The sequence below is a fragment of the Belonocnema kinseyi genome, chromosome 4, assembly GCF_010883055.1.
Source record: "Belonocnema kinseyi isolate 2016_QV_RU_SX_M_011 chromosome 4, B_treatae_v1, whole genome shotgun sequence".
NCBI classification, from domain to species: domain Eukaryota; kingdom Metazoa; phylum Arthropoda; class Insecta; order Hymenoptera; family Cynipidae; genus Belonocnema; species Belonocnema kinseyi.
In genome coordinates, this window is record NC_046660.1 from 99,552,092 (window position 1) to 99,567,906 (window position 15,815).

The following is a 15,815-nucleotide window of genomic DNA, read 5'->3' on the forward strand; positions in this document are numbered from 1 at the left end:
TCAACTTATTTAACATAACTTTACCCAACAGAACCTGACCTCACCTAACCTGAATTAACAGAAATTTATTGAACTACACTTAAAGCTCTGGAAGCATATTTTATTAGTAGAAAATGTGTGCTACATCGAATGGGTCAACTCGAGCCTAACCTAGAAATAAATCTAACCTAGCCTAACCTAACTTAACCTAACCTCACGAAACACAATTAAACTGATTGTGTTGTCTCGTTGTGTTTGCGGTACCGTTTCATTCAGCTTCGGCTTAACCTACATAGATGTTTAACCTATACTAACCTAACAAAACCTGACCTAACCTAACTTAACTTCACGTAACACAATTAAACTCATTGTGTTGTCCCGATGTGTTTGCGGTACAGTTTCATTCAGCTTCGTCTTAACCTACATAGAGGTCAGGTTAATTGAAATGGGGTCAATTCTACTTGTAGTTCTAAGTTTCTTCAAATGAGTAATGTGCGTCTTAATTTTTAACCACCTGTAGTACAATGAAATGAATTTTATTGTGTTACAACGGGAACACTTAAGTTACGTTGTGTTGCGTTAAGCAAAATTTCGTTAGGTTCTGTTAAGTTAGATTTATTTGTAGGTTAAGATCGAGTTAAGCTATTAAATATAGCACACATTTAAGACTGAGAACCGTACGCTTACATAGCTACACGTGTGGTTGAATTTCATTCGGCTAGGTTAGGTCAGGTTTCGTTAGGTTAGTATAGGTTAAACCTCTATGTAGGTTAAGCCGAAGATGAATGAAATGGTACCGCAAACACAACGGGACAACACAATCAGTTTAATTGTGTTTCGTGAGGTTAGATTAAGTTAGATTAGGCTAGGTTAGATTTATTTCTAGGTTAGGCTCGAGTTGACCCATTTAATGTAGCACACATTTGCTACTGGGGAAATATGCTTCCAGAGTTTTACGTGTAGTTCAATAAATTTCTGTTAATTCAGGTTAGCTGAGGTCAGGTTCTGTTGGGGAAAGTTATGTTAAATAAGTTGATATCAGGCAAGGGTTGATCCTTCACAGTTGTCGACATGTTTTTGAAGTGAAAATTTGCATCACTGGCATTATTTTGAAATTTATTTGCCTCAGTGCATGATTTTTCGTCATTTTTTGAGGTTATGGCTCAACCATGACGTGATGGGTAATTTTTGATACCGAATTTCAGTTCAGTGACCCAAAATCCATAGGAATATTTGTGTCTTGTTACCAGATCCGCACACTTTTTTTGCGTGGCTGTGTAATCAAATACGACTAAAAATATAATATCGAAATATTTGAAAAAAGCATATTTAAAAATTTAGGTCATTACACAGAAAAACGCTGGTGTTAAATTTGTTGCAGCTCAAATTCCATTGGTTTCCCAATGAACATTTGAGAGAATTTTCAGTCTGAAATTTATTCCTCTGAACGTAGCTGCACATATGGGCGTCTAGGGGAATGTATCATTTGGAGACTGAATTTTGGCACATGCCGAGAGTTGTGGAGTGCTGCACCGCACTGTCAGCCACCTGAACACCTGTCAAAGCAACTTTTCGCTTAGCAATATTAGACTAAATAATTGTTAATAATGAAACTTATTGAAATAATATTTAACTAAATTTCAACTTTCTTTCATTTAACAGTGCGTACTAGTCACATAGAATAAAATTGTAACTTCCTAATGCAACTTCCAAGTGTTAGGTAAGTCATGCCCGTCGAAATTTGAACTAAAGCCGACATGTATAGAAAAAGTCATGACCGTCTACATACACAATTAGGTAATTTCACTTCAACCAACAGCTAACTTCACTTTGTTGAATGTAGAAAATGTAGAGGATATAACTTCGAACGAACGGGCATCAATTTCGATGCAGACGGTCACGAATTAGTTTGTACATTCCGGCTTTCGTTGTCTGAATGGCATGTCGGTTTTGACTAACCTAAGATTTGGAAATTATTTTTATAACTTACCTGATTATCAACATCTATTTCATGCAAATAACGCCCGACCAAATCATTTTGACAGGTGACTGACAGTTTGTTGACGTCACTTCACGTTGCTCTGGATGAGATATCAGTCTCTAAATCATGTTTTTCCCCTAGATTCTGATAATGAATCTGGGTGGCTCAAATTTGTTGCAACTCAATTGAATATCGATTTTGGTCTACTTTGGAGGATCGGCGATTTTCTATGTACAAACCTCCCTTTCAGAATAAACTTTTTCGCTAAGAAATAGATTTTTATTTCAGCTTAAATTAGGCCAACTAAAGGTACAGTTTAAATTCTTTTATTTTAACCCTTCTTTATTCAAGGATAAAAACAAAATTGGTTGGTTTAATCATTATTTTTGTTCTTTAAAAGAAAATAATTAGTTTAAAACTTAAGAGACAAAAAAAAAAACATTTAGCCAGTCCAAATGTGTTAACTTTAAAAAATACTATTAGTATTAATAAAAAAATCTGTTTACTTACATTTTAAATATTGATTTTGATCTTTCACAACTCTCATGTTAGAGAAACTTTTTTAGGTTAGGCCTATCCTTCCTCTTAACGAATCCTAATCTTAACGAAGTTATTATGTTAAATATTGTGGATGTTCTATACAGCTTGCTTATTCTGAGAGGATAATTTGTACACAGAAAAGCGCCGATCCACCAAAGTAGACCAAAATCGATATTCAATTGAGTTGCAACAAATTTGAGCCACCCAGATTTTGTTGCATCTCAATTGAATATAGATTTTGGTCTACTCTGGAGGATCGTCGATTTTCTGTGTACAAACCTCCCTCTCAGAATAAGCAAGCTGTATATAACTTTCAGAATACTTAACATAATAACTTCGTTAAGATTAGGATTCGTTAAGAGGAAGGATAGAACTAACCTAAAAAAGTTTCTCTAATATGAGAGTTGTAACAGATCAAAATCAATATTTAAAATTTAAGTATACAGATTTTTTTAATAATACTAATAGTAATTTTTAAAGTTAACAAATTTGGACTGGCTAAATATATTTTTTTATCTTTTAAGTTTTAAACTAATTATTTTCTTTTAAAGAACAAAAATAATAATTTAAACCAACCAATTTTGTTTTTATCATTGAACAAAGATTTAGTCAATAAAGGGTTAATTTAAACTGTACCTTTAGTTGGTCTAATTCAAGCTGAAATAAAAATCTATCTTTTAGCGAAAGAGTTTTAAGAACATATATAGTCCATATTAACTAAGAAAATCGTAAATATGCTGTATAAATATGATATTTGCGCCTTTCGTCTATTTTATATTCACGCGAAATATTTTAGTTTATAACAAGCAACATTTTATTTTATATTCATGGACTATTAAAATTGACAAGATGGAAATGAACTTCCGGAAACAGTAGCTATCAGATGATTTACTCGATACTGAGAGTAACGGAATGATTAAAATGCACCGCACAAGGTCCAGACAACTTTCCTTTCTCTGATCTCAAGTCGAAGCCAGTTGCCGGGGAAGTTTCCCGGTCTATTTCGCTTCGCTGTGTAACCGTGACACGGTCCGAAGGATCGTGACCTTCGCTTCGCAACATGAAACAAAAACGACCTTTCTCACGATTCGCTTTGCTGATCCTGAGAGGAACATCCAGAGAGATTAGTGGGTGTCCGATTAGATGGAAAAAGCGATCTCGGAAATTACGTGACGTGATCCCGTCCCGATCCATTCAGAGAGAAAGGGCGGATGTGTGAAGATGGATCAAGGTCGGCGGTGCAGTCCTTGTAACATGTACAACTATATAGGTTAATTTCAATCACAAATTTCACGATGTTTTTTTTAATCATTCTCAAAGTGAAGTTTTAATTACTTTAACCTTCATATTATTATTATCATCATTATTATCATCAGAAGATTTAAGTAGTATGAATCATTTCCATATAATTATGCATAACAACTACTCGCAACTCATTTTATAAATTCATAGAAATAACACTTATTATTGAAAATGTATGTTAAACTACAGCTAAAGACCTATAATTTCATGAAAGGAACGAAATTTATCTTCATTATTTTTTTAATTTTTCCAAAAATATAGCAGGTACTTCCATCAGTGTACGTAACTTCGGGATAGTGCGAATCTGAATGAAAATATTAGAATGTTTATTCAAAAAAATTAACATTGAAAGAGTTAATAGTTAAAAAAATAAAACGAAAATGTATTCGCGAAGGTCGTTCAATTTCCAGGGGCATTCCTTGGGTTCCAATTCTAAACGCGATCGAGCGGATAGCAGCCCTGGTTCAAAGGCGTCGCTAATGCAACTATCCATGTACCATAATTGAATTGACGCGGCTATTAATGTCTCCGCCTGTGTTGCACTTATGTTACAGGCGCTTAACACCAACCAACTTTTCCTTTACACCTTCTATGCAACTTATAGGTACTAAAACCGTTAATGCTCAAGCTCGCGGGTGATATTTTACGTTAACATTTCCATTACATTAAGGTTAGGATCTTTTCAAAATAATTATTCGACTGCTAATTATTGTTAGATGAGACGTAGATTCGTAGAAGTCAAAAGAGAGCTTAGCTGGAAAGAATCTACACGATACAATAGAGATAGTCTTAATTTTATACCTGATCAACAATTTTTGTTAAAAATTTTTCTTCCTAGACAAAAAATTATCAAATTAGAAAGACCGCGGATAATCGTCCATCTTTTAGGATAAATAAAAAAAATCTTGCAAGCCTGTTTGGCGAAGCTCTCGGGAGAAAGGAAAAGTGTCTGTCCCGTCTGGTTTCGGCTATTTGTCCAAAAATCTATACGACTAGACACTGCGAAAAAAAAATTCTCGGGAACCTAGAATTAGAAACCTCGGATTTACGATATTCTGAAAAAAAGGCGGTGCTCAAGTCAAGCGGTACAAACAGCATGAGGGCCGCACTCTCAGTGCTTTAGTCGCATCAGATTGAGTCATGCGTCTAAATACAACAGATATGAATCACGCGACCCTGTCTGTTTACTTCTGGATTCCCTAGACTTAATATCAAGGCCACTGCAGGCTATGCTCGAAACCGGGCTTCGTTTCAGATTCCAGTGTGATACCATATCAGAGTTCACTATATTTCTCCTATTCTCGAGAAACTTCTCCTTTTTCGCTTTGAATATACTATATTTAAATCTAAAATATTCGAATTATGTGGGAAATTCTATGAAATTAATAAATGTATGTACGTAAGAACTAAAACGTGACAGTGCATAGGGGCGTAAGTGCACAGATTTCGGAAATTTATTTGTTTTGATCCAAATCATTTGCAAGTAGAACATTAAGGTGTAATTTGGTTGGGAATTCGGTAAAATTAAAAATTGAAGTACATGAAGACGTGCGTATGGAGAGCCGTGTAGGATAACAGTGTATTCTACTCCAGTGTAGTGTCCGTTTTTTAACTCTAGTTTATAAGGAATTGCAAGATAAAAGAAGTTTAAAGAATTCATGAATTTCTCAAAATTACCCTCGAAATCGTTTTTTGATGACATTTATATCCGAAGTAGGGTAGGGGGGGGGGGGGGGGGGGGGGGGGGGGGGGGGGGGGGGAGCAGCGCCAACCAGTGGGGCACACTGATAGAAATGAATTGGCGGTACAACAACATTTATGACTAGATTCATTATATTTTATTGCTAATATAGATACAGCCATACATGCTATTTGTTTTGGCCATCTGAATCTTGTTGCTTATGAAGACAGACGCGCAGGCGCGAGCAAGATACGCCTGCGGTGAAATAAACAAAAAGAGTCGGGTAAATCACTCATACAGATTGTATTGCTATAAACTATAAAGGACAACATTTTAGAGCTAGCTCGCTTAGGCAAATATTCAATAGGCTTACACATTTTATATAATTGCAATACGAATATTGCATTCTTGTACACTGTTAGAAAAATCTTTACGAGGTTTAATATACATGCGTGTGAAACAAATGTACACTGACGCTACTGAAATGTAAGATACATTGGTGTAGTGAATTTAATATACATATGTATTAAATTTAATATACAGGTCAGTATAGCAATATGCATGAAAACTCAACGTGCTTTAATTTCTTTAAATCTTGTCAAATATTCTCAATTGAATTAATAATCTAAAATTCATTGAATGAATTGTTATTTATTATGAAAGTGCAATGTACGGGTAAAACTTTTTCCTAATTTCGCTCTGAATGGTCAAAGTTTAAGGCGAAGAAAATTAGTTGTAGGTTAGGTCTGTTATTTATTTGCTTAGTTCAACCTTTTGACTTGAAATCCAATTTTATTTCTGATTAACAGGAAGAAGGTATCATGTTTTATTATTTACAATCCAAAATTACTGCTAAACTTATTTTGGATTCGTGAAAAATGGAATTATCTGATTTTTCTTGTGAGTGATTAACATAAATGTATATGAAATTTAATATAGTCGCCTTGATTGGCGATTCCATATGCTTGATATATAAATTTTAATACACATGGGTATATTAAATTTAATATTATTTTTAACAGTGTACCAAAAATATAAATAAGTTGAGTTTACAATATTTCAGTGAGTGCATTTCGTACTCTTTATAATTGCAGTACACTTGTTATATTATGAATGTACTTATACACTGTTAGAAATTTCTATATTGATTTTACTATAAATGTATTGAAAGCAATATGCATATACGTTTAGTAAATTTAATATACCATTATTTTGTAAAATAATATACATGTATAGTAAAATAGAGTGCATAAAAGTTGAAAGTTCTTTGATGTATTTAAATCTTGTCAAATATTCAAAACTAAAATGATAACCTACAATTCATCGACTAAATTCTTGTTTATAATCAAAGTTCGACATATGGGCGGGGCTTACATCAAAATTCACTGCCAATGTCAGAATTTTTACGTGAGTACTGCTGCTTTTAGGTTAGGTGTCTTAATTATGTACTTAATTGATCTTATCCACTTGAAACCCAGTATAATTTATGTTTAACTAGAAACAAATATAATGCTTTATTATTTAGAATTAAACGTTACTGCCAAAATTATCTTTAATTTGTGTAAAGTGAAATTACCTGGCTCTTCTAAGAATTGATCAATATATATGTATATTAAATTTACTACGCAGCCTTTTAATAACTATTTCATAGACCAAATTCTGAGATTTACTATATAAATGTATTGTAAATGTATATTAAAATTACAAACATTTTTAACAGTGTAATTTTCGAACCTACGATCTTATGGTTAAATCAATTATACTATTTCTATCAGTGCAAAGGTGATTTTGGTTATTACATGGCTATTACTTAACAATTTCGAAGTTTCAAAGGAAAAATTACACAGAAAACAGTTTTTACCAAGAAAGAATGGAAGTTTCTCTAACAGAAATATAAAGTTTTCAACTTTAATGATAATACTTACAGTATAAAAATTTGATATTCTGACAGATAAAACAATATCACACAATCTAATTGTATTAATTGGACATAATTCAAGTCCAAAATATATTAAATCTCATAAATAAGTGAGATCTGACCAGAGGAGCAGGCCCGATGAAAATAATAGTTCCAAGTGCTTAGGTGATACACTTGTCCCAAGTTTCGTCGATAAATGATATGCAATATAGAACAGCAATTTATCTTGTGGGCTACATGGAAAAAACTATTAAATAGTATTATCAATCCGATCGGTATGCAGGTTTATTGTATTTGTACGGTAGAAACATTGCGTAAAGTCCGTTTCTAGTAGAATGTCAACGAATAAGAGGTTATGTTACAGTTATCTCTATTTTTATTCAAAATAACTTATTCTTCTTGTTGTAGATCTTTAAAGGTAATTTTTTCAGTACATAAAATACCACATAAACAAACCATCCAATTTTCTTATCTTTAAATGTTTTGATTTTCATGAAAAGCTGCCATCGGCTGTGCCCTCCGGTGAGGGGCAAAGCCGACGAAATATAAGTTGTTACAAATAAGTAAAGTACCGAATCATTGTTTTTTTTTTTCATATGATTAATACTTGTAGAAATATGATATAAGATAATGTAAAACTCGGAATGAAAAAAATGGATCAATTCAACCTCTTATTAACTTTAAAAAAATTATTGACTGTTAACTGGTTGGTGCTACCCCCCCCCCCCCTTTATATACTTGTTTCTTTCTGCCTGCTCCTTTCATTATTTAATAGGCTTTTTTTAAATATCAAGTCTGTCCTTTTAGATGAGACGCCACCAATTTTGTACGGTTTATCTCTGAACTGATTGCTCCTTTCATTTAATTTGTAGAACTTATGCAGCATTTTGCATGTGGGCTACATTTTTATGAACGAATTTTCGTGCATTTCATGAGATATTTGTCGGAAATGGTTACATCTCTCTGGATCTTCCTTTTAGAAACATCCAGAATCAAACGCGCAAAATTTGTACCGCTTTTATTGACCCACATACTCAAGGGAGACACTCCGTTAGGTTTACAGGGGTAATACGGTAATAGCACCAAACATGTTTTTATTAATTTTTCAAATTCAAAAATAGAAAAGTTATACAGCTCTTTCTGTGTAAGATGTTTTTTTTCGATTAGCATGAGATTAGAAGGGAAACTCTTTTTAATGGAAATATACAAAGTTATGTAAATTATTAAAAAATTTGTTTGCAAATTAAATCATATTGCAACAAAAGAGAGCTCGAATTTGGAGGAAAGAGATAGGCCAAAACAAAACACCATAGTTACGATAAAGAACTGAACTTAAAGTTTATTGATCCTGGCATAAAAAACCTCCACTCAGTGAGTGGAGGAAAAAGCCTTTTACAATTCTACACTTATAACTACAAAGCAAACTCATCAAAACGCAGTTCACACAAACCAATAACGGGGATCGACAATCTAAGCGGTGATCCACAGAACTGATCTTAAATACAAGCGGTGATCCAAATACAAGCGGTGATCCACAGTAATGATCCAAATACAAGCGGTGATCGAAAGTAATGATCCATCATAAAAAGTGGTAACAATCCAAATATAAGCGGGGATCCACATGACCATGATCCATCATACGCAACGTTAGTACTTCACACTTGAGTAATCACAAACGATCCGCCACAGGACGAAGCACAGCTCGAGAGCAGACAACCGTTGTCCAAAATTTTGTGAGGCACAGCACAGAGCGAGAAGGATCACCATATACTCGAAATACAAACTAGGTCACTATGTGGGTATGTCAATCGCACGTGAGACGGAGTAGAAAATGGAGATCTGCTACGTTCGACTACTCACGAAGAAGTGAAGACTATACTACTCGACCCTGCAGGGATAGACGACTGCATACAAAATTTTCCTAAACTTTATGATCGCAATACGTTACCGAACAGTGGTCCACCGGAGAAACAATTAACTTTGATTGGTCGAAGGCCATGGAAGACAACAAGCCCGCATGGTTCGCACAATAATCATGGTAACCCAACTGAAAGTCCAAATGCACGATTTGGCCGAACATACCGCCCGCCTTCGTTCGCAGGACGAATAATTATGACATCGACGCGTGAGCTGCTTTCTAGAGAGACAAATGAATTCGCAACTACCGGTACCGCAACAGTTTATGGTGATGGCAGGATCAGAGGGCTGAGGCGCACGACGTGGCGACGCAAAGTGGTAGTTGCCATCTTAATTGTCACGACTCTGATTGAACCATCAGGGCCGGGATGTACTTGAATAACTCGTCCCAATGGCCATTTTGACGGTGGATATCTCTCGTCTTTTACTAGGACGAGTTGTCCGACTGCGAAGTTCTCCGTTGGATCACGCCATTTGCCTCTCTCTTGGAGATGATGAAGGTATTCAGATGACCAACGTTTCCAAAAGTTGTCTTGAATACGCTGAAGCAACTGGAATCGTGATAGCCGGTTTTCAGGTACTTCTGAAATTCCAGCATCAGGAATGAGGCCTAACTGGTCTCCAACTAGGAAGTGGGCTGGAGTGAGAGCAGTCAAGTCGTCCAATTCGTTAGTGAGGGGGTATAATGGGCGAGAGTTCAAACAGGCCTCTATTTCCACTAATACTGTGTATCCACTAATACTAATACTGTGAGCTTGTGGTCTCCTATCACCCTTTTTAAATGATGTTTGGTAGATTTTACTCCAGCCTCCTACAGTCCCTCACAATGAGGCGTTTGGTGGAATGAACGTCCAGTCGGTCCCTTCATTGGCAAGTATCGCTGCCACTTCACCGTAGAATTTGGAGGCGTCAGCAAACATTTCTCGAAGTTCTCGAGCAGCTCCTTGGAAAGTGGTACCGTTGTCAGAATAGAGGCGCCGACAAATCCCTCGTCGACCGATAAATCTGCGATAAGCAGCCATAAAGCAAGCCGTAGTTGGGTCACGTACGACTTCCAGATGAATTGCACGAGTGGCAAAGCATACGAAGAGAGCAATGTAACCTTTGTATGAGCGATGCCCCCTTCCCTTTGTTGTGTGCACTTGAATCGCTCCAGCATAGTCCAAGTCGTGACCTACCCAAAATCCATGTATCTCGAAGCAAGAAACTTAGCGTCAGTGTGGGCCCACCATGCAGAGAGGAAAGGTGGGCATGGCGAACGAAGAGACGACTGAGAGCTGATGAGTAAGGTAAAATTGGAGGGTGCTTGGCCTCATGAGAAAGGTCAGCGTGTGACAGGCGTCCTCCAACTCGCAAAATCCCATCCTCCCTTCCCACGAAGGGATTCAGTTTTCTAAGCGGATTCCCTTTAAGTAAAGATCCCCCAGAATTTAACAACGCGATTTCTGTAGAAAAATGTTGTGCTTGAACCATACGAATGACCGCAAAGCGAGCGTCAGCAATCTCTGATGCGGTGAGAAAGGCGGCAAAGTCAGATTCTCCTTTTCGAGATTTGCGTAATCTAACGAGAGGTCGACGACAACATACTACGATTCGGATCGACCGAGTTAAACTTGAATATCGCTTCAAAATTTCCGCTTCACTTTCTGGGCCTTGAATGTGCAGCACTTGCCGAGGGTCTGGCTGCTTAGGCCATTCCTTCTGAGAAAGGGTGAGCCATTTGGGACCATTCCACCATAACTCAGATTGCTGAAGATTTGATGGTTTTACTCCGCGGGTCGCCAGATCTGCGGGATTTTCTTTAGTCGACACATAGTTCCATTCAGCCGAGGGCAACTCAGTTTGAATTAATGATACGCGCTTCGCTACGAAGGTTTTCCAATGGCACGGATGCTTTCGAAGCCAGGAAAGGACAATTTGATTGTCGGACCAGGCATAAACAGATACAGTCTTAAAGCACGATAAGTCCCTCACATGACAAATTAATTTTACAAGCAGAGCCGCAGCACTTAACTCGAGATTCGGAATGCTCATGGTTTTCACAGGACTGACCTTTGTTTTTGCCATTAGGAGTGAGACCTTGCAAGGACCTTCGTTCATTGGAAGTCTGAGGTATACAGCAGCAGCATACGCCCGCGATGAAGCATCAGCAAATCCGTGAAGTTGAGTTTCACAGTCTAGAGAGGCTCCTAACCAACGACTGATGGAAAGAGTTGAGAGAGATGTAATTGAATTGCAGTAATTATTTCATCGTTCAATGATTTCCTCCGTTAGAGGCGAATCCCAGTCACATTTTAAGATCCAGAGATCTTGCAATAAAATTTTGGCAGTGACTGTGATGGGAGCAAGCCAACCGAGAGGATCGAATAATTGCGATATTTTTGATAGGATAGATCTTTTGGTAGGGCGCTTAACGGCAGGTTCCATTTCAGTGATACTAACTCCAAACGTATCTGTCGCTGGATACCAACGCAAGCCCAAAGTCTTGACTGATTCATTCAAGTCAATATGCTTATCGACCTTGTTTAGTTGATCGCGATGATGCAAAATCTCAGGTTGGTTTGCCGCCAATCTGTCCAGTTTGATTCCAGCTAAATGTAAAAGTTCACATAATTCGTCTCGCTTTTTTATCGCAAGCTCAAGGTTATCCGCGCCCGCGAAGATGTCGTCAACATAAGTATTATGCCTGATGCAACTTTCTCCAAGAGGAAATCCATGACATTCATCTGATGCTAATTGAGTCAGGGTACGAATAGCTAGTAGGGAGTACAAGCTGTCCCGTAAGTAAGCGTTGTCAGTCGATAATCCACCGGGTGTTTCTCAGATACAGGAGTCCAAAGAATTCTCTGCAGATCTTGATCATCAGGATGTACGAGAATTTGGCGAAACATCTTTACAATATCAGCGGTGAAGACGTATCGATACTTTCGCCAGTTTAGAAGTATTAAGGAAATATCACCTTAAAGAGCAGGGCCTGTCATTAGAAATTAGTTCAAGCAGTGTTGTTCAGAGGTTTGTCGTGATGCGTCGAAGACCACGCGAAATTTCCACTGAGTGAGTGTGGACTGGACTACGGGATGATGTGGAATGTACCAGGCTCGCGGGTTATCTAGTTCGGCTTCTGGAATTTTCTCCATGTGACCTAATTCTTTATATTCTTTCATAAAGATTTGATCAGCCTTAGCAAGCTGAAGATCCCTGAGGAAACGACGATGAATATTTGAGAGTGAGCTTAAGGCTACCCACCGGGTTTCGATAAAAGAAGTTGGAGGTTTTGCCTTTAAAGGGAGGCGAACTGTATACCGTTCCTCACCGTTTCGAGAATGCTTATCTGAGTAAAGTTAATCACAGACTTCATCCTCTGGTTTTAGTTTCTTTATAGGAGGGGCCACCTCTTCCACAGCCCAAAAGTGTTGAAGCATTTCTTGCAAGCCATCGTCTAAGGCGCAATGCATGGTTTTAAGTGGTATTGAAGACGTGCGCGCCGCCCGCCTTGGAGCGTCCGAATACAGTGATCCTAAAATGATCCAGCCAAACACAGTATCTTGAGCTATTAATTCAGTTGGTGGAAACCGGCGTAATCCTGAACGCAAGACTTGGCCATAGACATCGACCCCTAGAATTATATCAATTGAGTCTGGTTCTAGCCAATAAGGATCTGCTAACTTAATATTTTCAAAGAGAGCAGGATCAAAATCCGTGGGTATCCTGGAAGGAAGTTGTGATTTAAGACGTGGCAGAATTAGAGCTTTAACTTCGAGATAAAATGAAGTGTCACTATATGATTGTAATGATACTTGAGTAGTGGCACGCACAGTACCAGCTCTTGATGCACCAATGCCAGTGAGGGCAATCCTTTCACGGCGCTTGGGAAGTTCAAGTAATTGCGCCATTGTCTCAGTAATAAATGAAACTTCAGAACCCTGATCGAACATAGCGCGGACACATACTGGAGTTCCTCTAGGGCCAAAAAGCTCGTTTCGGGGATGCGTGGTGAATCGACGAATGATGTTTTCCTCTGCACGTTGAACACCTTTTTTTAGATTGACAATTTTTTTAACGATGGCTACCCAAACATTTAAAACACAAACGTAGGCGATACACCTCTTGTTGACGTTCATTGGGGGGTTTTCCTTGATACTCGGGACATGTAGTGTTATAATGTCCACCCTTGCAGAGTGGGCATGGAAGGGCTGATCTGCCATGCGTATTAAAATTGGAACTGGCATGAAAAATGCGTTTGGGATTTGCTCCAGATTTTTAATGAGTTCAGACGGGCCTATTGTTAGTCTTAGTGTCAGCAGCAGTCATACAGAGTGCATGAGAGCAATGTTCGAGGCATTCTGTGAAATCATGAAAACTGGGAAAACGATCCAGTATTTTTATATCCGTTGAGGCTGCCGAAGCATTTCAAGGCATTGTCAACGCGCGTGCGATACGCTGAGCTTCATCGCTGAATGATCGTAACTCATCCGCTGACTCCCTTTTTAAATGTGGCAAGTCTATTAAAGCAGTTAATAGATTATTGACTGTCAGACGAGGGTTAGAAAATCGCCCTTTCAAAGCCTGCCAAGTTGATAAGTAGTTTACGTTAGTCGTAGCAACATCCTTAATTAACTCGGTCGCGGAACCCCTGAGGCATGATTTTAGGTACTGCAACTTAGTCACATTACTCAGTTGTGGGTTATCGTGAACAAGAGAGGAGAACAAATCACAAAAATTCTCCCAGTCTTCGTAGCGGCCTGAAAATGTTGGAAGGTCCAATTTGGGTAGTTTAGCACTGCGAGGATACATGTCCGACTCGTCCTTGTCCACCGTTCTCTGAGCCTGACTGTGAATATTTATTGAAGCAGTATCGAACCGATCTAAAGCTCGCAGCATTTCGTCTTGAAGGGACTCGTATGCATTTCCTATTTGAGCGAACACGTTATCGACGATGTAAGGATCGGTAGCGGCACTTTCCTTCACAATGATTTCAGCATGCGTCGCGCGAACTTCTTCCCAAATTTTTTCAACAGACGCGAGTCGCTGTTCGACAATACTGCGTGTATGGCTTTCCGAAGCACTACCCTTGAAACGCGTATGTATTTGCTCAATTTCTGTTAGACGAGACTCTTGAAGGGCCGTTAACCCTTTCAAAGATACGGGAGCCATGTTAACCTATCGTGTATCGACACTAAATGTAAACTGTAATTTAACCAATAGTATCCAAAACAACAAGAAAAATAGAGCAGAGAAACGGATAATTCTCCAAAGCATGTGAAGCTTACAAGTCTTTATTAATTAAAGGCAAATCAAAATGAATTTTCGTTAATCATACCTTAAAGTAATACTCTGCGTGGCGAACAACCACTACAACACCAAGATCCATTTCTCAATTTCTTAAAGGCTCAACATCCCCTCCAATCCGGCTCGAAGGACCAAAATGTTTGCAAATTAAATCATATTACAATAAAAGAGAGCTTGGATTTGGAGGAAAGAGATAGGCCAAAACAAAACACCATAGTTACGATAAAGAACTAAACTTAAAGTTTATTGATCCTGCCATAAAAAACATCCACTCAGTGAGTGGAGGAAAAAGCCTTTTACAATTCTACACTTATAACTACAAAGCAAACTCACCAAAACGCAGTTCACACAAACCAATAACGGGGATCGACAATTAGTCCGGGGGCTGGGTATGATCCCGTATGCACTAAGACCGCCAAAGCTGAAAACCCTCTATTTTTATGTATTTTGAGCCCCTGAATCCGAATCCACAACTTAATTTTTCGAAAAATGCGTACAACATTGTTTAAATTGTAATTGTTTAAACAAATTATGAAAATGTCGTTTTTTCGATTCGGACAATTTTTTTTTAGAAAATATGGCTCATTTTAAGAAAAAAAGGTCTCTAGTAAAATTTTCGTAAAATGTATATTTCAAAAGATATAAATTTTTGAAGGTCGGAAATTTGACGTTTTTTACTAATTTTCAGCGTTGATTACTTTTGATCTACTGAACATTTTTGAAAATTTCAAAAACGTAGGCATTCTTTGAAACTTACTCTACAAATTGACATAGATTTCCATTAGCGCAGCTCTCTGGAAGTTGCTTTTTTGCGATCAACAATAGTGCTCTTTTTACTGCGCAGGGTTGCACCTCGCGTTGCACCGCTCAAATATATTGTCATTTTTCATTGTTAGGTTTTCTATGTTCTCTTTAGGTATTGTAGAACTTGTCGAATGTTATATAAATTATGTTAAAATATTTATTTACAAAAGTATATTTTACAGTAGATTATGTATATTTATTTCTACATTATTTGTCTTTCTGACATGCACAAAAAGAAATGCATTTAGCTTTATATTTTACACATGGACAAGATTTTTCACTTATACAAGCTTTGTAATTATAACACATAACGAAATCGTCTGGAGGCGGTAGCAATATGTGTATTTTTTTAGGTATCAATGTCTCATCCTTCATTTCATAACCAAACATAAGAGGATTTAAAA

At 37.4% G+C, this 15,815-nt stretch overlaps 1 protein-coding gene across 1 annotated transcript in view; it reads left to right on the plus strand.

The window, feature by feature from the left end:
- Window positions 1–15,815, plus strand: part of LOC117171777 (RING finger protein 17) — a 585,549-nt gene that overhangs the window by 190,719 nt on the left and 379,015 nt on the right. The window lies entirely within an intron of this gene.